General features: G+C 53.8%; 1 long non-coding RNA gene across 1 annotated transcript; it reads left to right on the forward strand.

Annotated features, from left to right (window-relative positions):
- The first annotated feature begins 3691 nt into the window (after nucleotides 1-3691).
- Nucleotides 3692-8024, forward strand: LOC144381785 (uncharacterized). The gene is made up of 2 exons (XR_013447605.1): nucleotides 3692-3857; nucleotides 7274-8024. It is a non-coding gene; the product is annotated as an uncharacterized LOC144381785 (long non-coding RNA).
- Nucleotides 8025-9575: the final 1551 nt, after the last annotated feature.

Raw genomic sequence — 9575 nt, forward strand, 5'->3', positions numbered from 1 at the left:
GGGGTGCCGCATAGAGGGGGTCCCTGGGGAAACCCAGGGTCCAGGTGAGAGACTGGCCCGCAGTGCATGCGCACCCATGTGTGTGTGTGTGTGTGTGTGTGTGTGTCTGTGTCGGTGTGGGGGGCGCTTTCTCTTCTGCAGGAGGGCCTGGAGCAGGGGAAATGCCTCCGGCCAGAGGAGGGCTGTTGGAGAGAAGGTGTGGAGCTTGGATCCGACGCTTCTATTTCTCTGGCGTAAGGGGCAAGGCAGGGAGAGCGAGCCGAACAGAAGATGGAGAACAGAAGATATGAAAGGTCCTTGGGGAGGAGGAGGCGCTCTGTAGATGAAATAAGGTGTGAGTTTTTAGGGTAGTGGATTTCCCGGGGTGTGCCCCTGCCGTGTTGACCTTCTCATCCCACAAAGACCACCCTACCTGTGCCTGGAGCTGCCGTGCCTTGGCTTTCAGATTTTTCCTTGCATTTAAACTTCTTTAAATACAACCTGACGTGGGGCCTCGACATATGTGCTGACAAAAGTAGCGCTGTTCTGATGGTGGAAGCTGCCTGCCAGACTTGGCCCCCCTCCTTGCGGTGACCCTGCAGCACCCCCGGGAGGTCTGGGGCTCCTTTGGACCTGGTGAGAAGCCCACTGGTGTAGGAGTCAACTGTGTGCTGGGGCAGAGCTCTGGGCCTTGATTTCCTTGTCTGTGAAATGGGAATCATATTATGAGAGTGAAGATAGAAGCCTGGACCACATGATGTGTGTGTGTGCATGTGTGTGTGTGTGTGTGTGTGTGTGTGTGTGAACCCCACTCAAACTTCCACCATTTGATGAAGTTCCACAGCACTTTGTTCTGGTTCTCTGCTTGGTGGTCACTCATTTGCTATCTTAGGTTGTCAGAATCGGGATTTAATCCCAGTCTGAGTCTAAAGCCTGTACCAGGTAGATGAGGCCAGGTTTTCATGTCTCATCCCAGCACAGCGGCCCATGGAGCTGGTGCCTGAGCAGTCTGTTGGGACAGATGGATGGGAAAGGGCACCAAGGGTGGATTTGCGCAGATGGACAACAGCCCCACATTTGCTGCATGCAGGAATGGAGACAGGGTGGGTAGACCAGTTGCCCGGCGTTGTCTGTCCACTACCCTCCCTCCACGGAGCATTGTGCAAGAACAGGGCTATGGTGAGAGTCCATCGACTGAATTAGCCATGAGAAGAATGCAACTGCCTCTCTCCACGCAGGCTTGCCCCGAGATGGCTGCCTCTTGGCGACCATGCTGTGATGGAGACATGCAGCATGGGCTTTGGAACCCAACAGACTTTGGTTCTCAGCTTGACTGCTTACAAGCTGTGTGAGCTTCTATGGACCTCAGTGCCCATCTGTAAAAGGGCAAGAATCACAGTACTGATGCTGGCAGTCTGGGTCCGAGGACCCAGAGGGGGTCCCGCAGGAATAGTCAAGAGCGTCCCTGGCTGCACGGAGGATAGAAATCAAATGCGAGCCAGCAGGTGGTGAGAGCAGAGTTTATTGAAGGTGCACAGAGGGAGCAGGTACAAAGTGTCTAGGAGACTCAGAAAGGGAAGGAGAAAGCTTCATCTTTGCTCAAGGTCTGGGGGTGTTTATTGAAGACGGTGGTCTTCAAAGGCATCCAGGGATCAGTTAGAACAAAAATGAGGGCCCAGGTATTATTCCTTGGAGCCCAGGGGCCTTGGCGTTGAGATGTCTAGTCTCAGACAATGTTCACGTGATGGCTTTGTCTGGTCATTCTCACTGGTCCTTCCTTAGGTGTTACCTGTTCTAGAGAAATCACTAACTCCTTTTCCCTTGCAAAGAGGACATACACTGTTTGCATTCTGAGGCATGTGTCCAGTGGGGGTGCAGGTCCTAGCAAGCTGAGAAGCAGGAAAAGGAGCAAAAAGCAGGTTTGTATGGAGCCCTTCAGTTTCCCTGTCTCATCACGTCAGGTGATTCAGATGCACGATGGGAAAACAAAAGTTGCCTCTTATGCCCCTGAAGCCAGCTGTGGCCACTTCTGTTTCCTCTAGGGAAGGAGGGGGCAGAGTTCATGTCTGGGGGAGAATAAATCTCTGCACTGAGGCCTTCCTCTTAGGCCAAGAGCCAAGCCAAGAATTCCAAGTCCAAGGAGAAACAACAATTTCAGAGTTTCTCCTGGGGCTCTGGGCTGCTAAGGGTGAAAACTGGTGGTGGTGGTGGTATTGTTGGGTGGGGGAGGGCGGGTGTTTAGCAGAGCACTTGAGTGATATTTTGGGTATATGAAGGCAGGCTTGAGGGAATTCTGGGAAAGCCTGGGAAGAGACTTGAGCAGGTGGCTTCTGGGGGTTGGAGGCCAGTGAATAAGAGCAGGGAGGAGGGGGAGAGGCAGAGAAGCTGGTGGGAGGGTTGTTGGTGAGAACTGGCACTCTAGAAGGATTTCACAACAGAGGTGCCTTATTTTCCATTTTAGGGCCATGCAATGGTCCTCTATTGCCACTCCCCAAAACTTTCAGCCAATACCCACGTGTGTCTTGTCCCAGGAGAGCTGAGGAGGAACCAAGGCAAAGGAGCCACCATGTCCCGCATTTGGGCTGGCACGAGGCAGGGAGGAGGGAAGGACCACGTGAGAGGACACTTGGGCGAGATGGAGACTTTCCCAGCTTGGGGACTCAGAGGGAGAGGAAGCGCCTGCCTGGACCTGAAACCACTTGATTTGAATACGAAAGGACAGGCAAATCCATAAAGCTGGAAGACTTGGCAACATCATTCATTCATTCCCGGACATTCATTGCACACCTAGTACATACCTCACGCTCTGCCAGGTGCACCAGAGTACAAGGTGAGCAAAACAGAGGTGGCAGGTATCCAGGCAGGTAACCAGGACGACACATGCAAAGCTCAGCACAGTGTCTTTTTCAGAGGATGGGAGTCCGTCCTGGGAGGAGTGGTGGCCGTGGGGTCGTATGAATTCCACGGACAAATGTGATGACAGATCAGGCACTTGGGGGTCCCGGGCTCCATGCTAGTTGCATCTGTGTTCCTCCAGCCGGGGTATTGGCTGTGATGCAATTAACACTGAGAGCTGGGTTGGAGCTGTCACTTTTCCAGCTGGCTGGCCTCATCCCATTTACGAGGACAGCATGACTCTGGACTTTGCACATTTCCCTTCCAATAAAAACACCTGGAAAGTGTATGACACTTTTCTTCTCACCACGCACATGACTTGACAGATTTTAAGATCAGCTTTCACCATCTACCCCCCTGGGAGCTGAGGATGGAGCTGGCTACTGCATTCAGGAAAAATACATCAGGACACAGAGAAAACCAGCAGAAGTGTGCTTGGGGTTACCAAGTAAGGCTGTTCTTGAATTCCTCCTCTGGGGAGTCGAGCCTCTTTGCTGGTCCCCCAGGGGGGAAACCCTGGGTTCAAACCCCAGCTCTACCTCTTACCAGTGTGTGGTCTCTGCCAAGACACATTGCCTCTCTGAGCCATGACGCCCTTGCCTGTCTGCTGGGTCCAATGTGGTGCTTCATTTGCAGGGCACGAGGATCCATGGGTGGTGCTCAGGAAGCAGCACCCTGCCTAGCACCAAGTTCGGTTAGGAGTGGCCTGGGCTGCAAGCTCATCAGTGCCATACGGAAACACTCCCAGCTCCTCCTTCTGGGCACGTGTAGGACCACGTGTCCAACCCATTGGGGTTGGGTGGAGTCGTGGACTGCATCTAGCTAGTGAGTCGGGAAATGACCTAGGTATCATGACTGTCCCAGTGAGAGTCTCCCAGGCCTTTTCACCCTTTGCTATGACAGCCCAGGCAGCCTGGGTTTTGGAAGAGAAGGAGGACAAAGGGCAGACCCCCCAGAGGACCCACTACAAACAAGTTAAATAGGTAAGAAATGAGAAATGGGTGTTGTGGTCTGAATCTCCTGACATTTGGGGATTGTTTGTTAATGCAGGAAACATAGCTTTTCCTGCCTGTTGCAGAAAATTGCTTCCTCGCTCTGGACCTCAGTTTCCTTATCTGGAAGATGAGAGGTTGGGCTACATGGTTGATCTCCTCCAGAGTCCCTCTATCCTAAAGAGAATGAAGGGGGGTGTTGTCCTCACCCACCCACGGGCCCCTGCTTCATTCTGGAACCTCCATGCCCTCCCAGCCAATGGGTTCTGTCCTTTCTGTAGTGGGGCAGTGCTCAGAGGATGGGGTAGGGGTGGTTCCACAGCCATTTCAAGCTCAGCAGGCCCAGAACAGAATTCCTCCTCCCACTGGCCCCTGCCTCTGGCTTCCCTCGCTCAGTGGGGCCCCAGGACCCATCCAGGTGCCCAGAAGAGACCCACTGGCTCTCATCCTGGGCTCTTCTATTTCCCCACCCCAAATCCTTTCCCTTCTACCCCTAATATCTCTCATGTCCATCCTTCCTCTCTCCCTGCCTCCTGCAGCAGCTGCATCCTAACTGTTCTCTCCACCAGTCATGCCAACCCCCTCCCATCCACACGGACCCCCGCTGCCTCTGCGGGGAAGTCTTCCTGAAAGGCAGCTTGGACTCATCACTCCCTTCTGCCCTCAAAACTCACCAAGCAACTTGTAGTTCTCCAAACACTCCCCATCAGCTAGTCCCTTTCCCCGAATCCCATGGCTGGGATAAAATCCCATGGGATTTATCCCATGCCTACTGGGGAAATTCTTACTCCCTCTTCAAAACACAGCTCAAATGCCACTTCCTATGGACAGCCTCCTCTGATGTCCCCGGGCTCTCTGAGTGCTATGTTCATGTCTCTGTTATAACAGTGGATCAGTACTGCTGGCCTGTGAACTAGTGGACGCAGGGACTTTGTCATTCTGGTTTTCTCTAGGGATTCCTGGCCCAGGGCCTGGCACTTGGGGCTTAGCCAACGATTCTCTCACTCACCCACTGGCCCACGCACCCCACAGTGTTTGAGGCCCTGGGAATGCAGCCGTAAATATGATGCCTGCTTCCTATTGGCAAAAGGAGGGGTCCACAATAAAGAACAAAACAAATACACAAGATGATTTTAGGTAGAAAGCAAGCGCCATTAAACCTGGAGGTACAGAAAGGGAGCTGCTTGAAATCGAATGTCAGGAAAGCTTTCTTTAAAGACGTAGCGTTTGAGTGTGGACCTGAGTGATGAGGGGAGCCCTTCATGTGGGCACATGGAGAGAAAAGTGGTCCAGCCAGTGGGAACAGTATTGCAAGGGCCCTGAGGAGAGTAGACCTCAGTGCTTACTGGATGGATGGATGGATGGATGGATGGGTGCATGGTACCCACTCTCTCTTCTCCCTCTTGGTGTCTGGATGCTGAATTGCTTAGGCGGCCAAAGCCAGTCGTCCCCACCTTCCAAGATGATAGCCTTCTCTCAGAACCTGCTACTGCCTGTTTATAGGCAGGAGAAGTCAGGAGCTGCCGCTGTCTTCTGGAAGCCCCTCCATAGTCAGTGCAGGGTGCGTGTGACACAGGCTGCCGGTCCCCCAAGAAGACACATTTTGTCTAGCTGGCCTGCATCTCCTTGAGCCAAGACTCTGTGGATGCTACAGGCATCTGCTTCATAGCAAACATTTCTGTTTGTTAATCCTTTGCGAATTTCTCATTTAGACCCATCTGCAGCTGGAGGGGATGCACTTGACCAGACCAAATACTGGGGAGACACAAGCATCTTCCCTGCTCACGTCATCCCCCATCACAGTTTTCCGTCTTTGGAGCTCTTCGAAGGAGCTAGCACCATTAATTTGATATTTCAACCTTCCTGGCGAATCCCTACCACATCCATACACACGTATATTTTTCATCTCCTGAAATGGCTCTAAGAGGGAGTGCCAATTAGCGAGTCAGAGGGCAGGCGTGGGACCCGCCGCCAGTCACCTGCAGAACAGCAGTGGCCTGCTCTTGCCACCTCCACCCGGGGAGGCCACGCTGCTGTGCATGTTGGCCAAGGTTGTGACCGAATGTCCACCCCCAGGCCTTCCTCCCCTGCTCTTCGGCCAGCAATTAACCTGGAACCGGTGACTTTCCCAGGGAAAGGGGAGAGACAATTGGCATGCTGCTATCGGACTGATGGTTTCTATAGTGAGAGATCATGGCTGTTTGAGGGGGGTCAGGTATGAATGCTGGAATCTCATGGCCACTGGGCCACGCTCTGTGCTGGGAGTCAGGCGATGGCAGAGGCCCTGGAACCAGACAGAGCTCCGTGGTGTGGCTCTGAGCATGGCATTTACCTGCTGGGTGCCTCAGTCTCCTCACCTGGAAGAGGGGTCAACAGGGCTAGTGCCCTCCTCCTGATTTGTGGTCACCAGGGAGAATTGCAATGCCACCTGTCAAGTTCCTGGTGTGTAGAAGATGCTCAATGAACCTGACATTATCTTATTGAATTCACACAGCCGCCCACCCCCAGTGCCAGGATAAAGTAAGGGGAGACGGAGGCTTGCAGATGTGAAGTGACTGGCAAGGCACAGGACCTATTGTACCCCACCCATTTGACCTCTGACTTTGGGGGCTAGGAGCTGCAGAGGAGCTGAGGGAAGTGAGTGCTGGTTCCACGGATGGATGGAGCGAGGCTGCCCCGGGTATCCCGGATGGAGCATCTCCGTGCGCTGGGTGGATCTGCCCCACCTCAGTCCCCTTGGTCCCCCACTGACCCTCTGCAGAGGTAGTGCTATGGCTGAGGCCCCTCAGGAAGGATGATGGGGTGGGGGTGGGACATCCTCTCTGTTCTGGGCCCAGCAGGTGTCTGAGCTGGCTTGAGCGGAGTCCTGGTAAACATTCATAGAATGAATGTCGACACAGGCCTCCTGCATGGGGACACCTGTGAACGCTTCCTGGCAAAACTCTGGAATACATAGCTTCTCTCCAAGGTGGGGCTTTTCTAGTAGAGTGCTGGTAAAATGTTTAACAACCAGTTCTGAGGAAAGAACAAAAGACAAACTGATTTGTAGCATTTGCTGATTTCCATTGTGTTAACATCTATCAAGGCTGGCCTCCAGCTACTACAGAACTGGGAGAGATGTACATCATCAACTCTTGGGAGCAGGTGTGGGCCATCTCCAGTGCACCCCTACACTTCTCCCTCGCCCTCTGGTGCTCAGAGCCGGCACCCCACCCTACCCTCCCTTCCCCGTCTCCTGAGTGAGTCCAGGCCCACACTCATGGCTCATAGAAGCCAGTGTTTGCGCCCTATCTCCCAGAGTGTCTGGTCTTGGGGCACTGCCATGATGACCTCCGGGGCTGGCTGTAGCTGGAGATGTGGGAGCTGGATTGTTCCAGAGATGATACCTTTTTTTTTTTTTTTTTAAGGTTACAGACCTGCTTCGAGAATCTAAAAATGATTGAACATTTAACCAGGGAAGTCCACCCGTGCACAAGCGTGTAAAGGGATTCTTGGATGCCGAAAGCAACCAAAGGACACTCTCAGGGTCTTGGGGGCTGGGCGGGGAGGGCATGAGGGATGAGTCTCACGTGAGATCGGGGTGGCTAGTTAGGGTCTCTGTACAGCATTTTCGTTTTCAAAGCTCTCTCCCCGCCTTCTCTGGACGTTTACAGCTCAGCCAGTCCTCGGGAGCGGGGCTAGCCTGACTGCCTGATCGTCATCATTCCCGGACTAGGAATAGGAGGTCTGGAAGGGGTGGGTGGGGGGATACCACTCAAGAGCCTTGTGTTAATAGCACCACCACTGCTGTCTTCAGAGCACCTCCTATACGCCAGGTGGTTCTATTGTTCTTCTCTGATTCTCATGACTGTTATTCCACAATTGTTTATTGAGAGCTGACTACATGCCAGGCACTGTTCTAGGCAACTGAACAAAAGAAGGAAACCAGCCCCCATGGGACTTACATCCAAAGGAAACAGAAACACATAATTTGCTCAATTCATCTGTTGGAGAAATTTCAGATGCTTTGCATAGAAACGCAAGGCCTTCCCTTAGCATGGGGCTCCGGGCTCTAACACGGCTGCCGCTGGGTGTTTGAGGCCTGGGACACCTGCATTCTGAAGTCTGTTATGTGGCAGGTGTTTTAATAAATATTTCTCACCTTTCCGACTCTGCAAACCCAACGCATTAGTTTCCCGTGGCTGAGTCACCACAATTTGGTGGCATAAGCCACAGCAACGGATCTCTCACAGTTTTGGAGCCTGAAGTGCGAAATCAGTACCCTTAGGCCCAGATTCGGGTGTTAGCAGGGTTGTGCTGCCTCCGGAGGCTCCAGGGGAGAATCTTCCAGCTCCGGGGCCTGCAGGCACTCCTTGGCTGTGGCCACATGGCTCCAGTCCCAAGGCCAGCACCTCCAAATCTGCTCTATCCTCGCACCACCTTCCCTCTGTGTGTCATACCTCCCTCCGGCTCGCTCTTACCGGGACACGTGTGATGGCATTGAGGTTCCACCTGGCTCACCCAGGATCACCTGCCCCATCTCAAGAACCTCCACTTTATCACATTGGCAAAGAGCCTTTTCTGTTTGGCCACATAAGGTGGCATTCGCAGCTTCGGGGGTTGGGATGTGGAGATCTTTTAGGGGGTGTGTTTCTCAGCCTACCATAGCCAGGAACCAGAATCCCCCTTTTCTAGAGGAAGGTAACTCACCTGTTGAGTGTCCCACAGCGGGGACGTGGCACATCGGGTTCAAACCCTGGTCTTCATGTTCTCCTCCCCCCCCCCCCCCACCACGGAGCAGGTGCACAGTCTGCCGATGAGGGACCCGAAGCTCCGTGAGCTGGCGTGACTTGTCCAGGTCATGGGCTACCGCGGGCTGTCCATGCCCCGAGCCCTTCCCAAGGGGGCCAGATTTAGGGTCTGTCTGATCCACGCTCAGCCAAGCCCATGGACTCTGAGCTGGTACCGGGCTCCGCTTGCCATCAGCAAACACGTGGACAGAAGCAGGGGCGGGGGGTGGTGTTGCGACAACTGCCTTCTGCCTTCTGATTTTAGCTTTCAAACCGAGTCAGCCTGGAGGCTAATTTTCTGCAGCTTCTAGTCGTTCAGCTCCATTTATTGTGCCTGATGCTGTGAAAGCTTTCGCTATTGATTCTGGGCTAGATTAACACCCCCCCCCGCCCCCCGCTCCCCCCAGCCCCAGCCCCGGCTCTCCAGCAGTTTCTGGTCCAGCAATTAGGTGTTGGCGGGGACAATGTGGGGTGGTCGCGGCTGCCTTTCATTTGCCTTCGTGGTAAATACAACTCACTCTCCGCTCCCAGAGCGCCCGCCGCACTTGGGGAAAGGAGAACACCGCCTAAATGACTCCTCTCTCCTGCTTGATGCTCTGCCACTGAGCTGATCAATACAGTCTATCACCCCGCGGGGCTCCCCCGAGACCACCCAGGCTCGCTAATTGGCTCCGGGAGCTGGCTGGCTGGTGGAGTGTGAGCCAGTGTGTGAATATGGGTGTCCCTGTGTGTGAGTGTGCCTGTGTGCGTGTATGTGTGTCTGTGTGTGTCTGTGTGTCTGTGTACTCACGGAGGTGTGTGTTTGTGTCTGTGTGTTCCTGCGTGTGTGTGAGTTTGCATGTGTGAGTGTGCATGTATGTGTGTCTTTCCCTCTGTGTGTGTGTGTGAGTGTGCATGTGCGAGTGTGTCTGGCGAGGGTTTGGAGGGTCCCTGGCTTCTC

Source organism: Halichoerus grypus, chromosome 5, assembly GCF_964656455.1.
Source record: "Halichoerus grypus chromosome 5, mHalGry1.hap1.1, whole genome shotgun sequence".
Lineage (NCBI taxonomy): Eukaryota > Metazoa > Chordata > Mammalia > Carnivora > Phocidae > Halichoerus > Halichoerus grypus.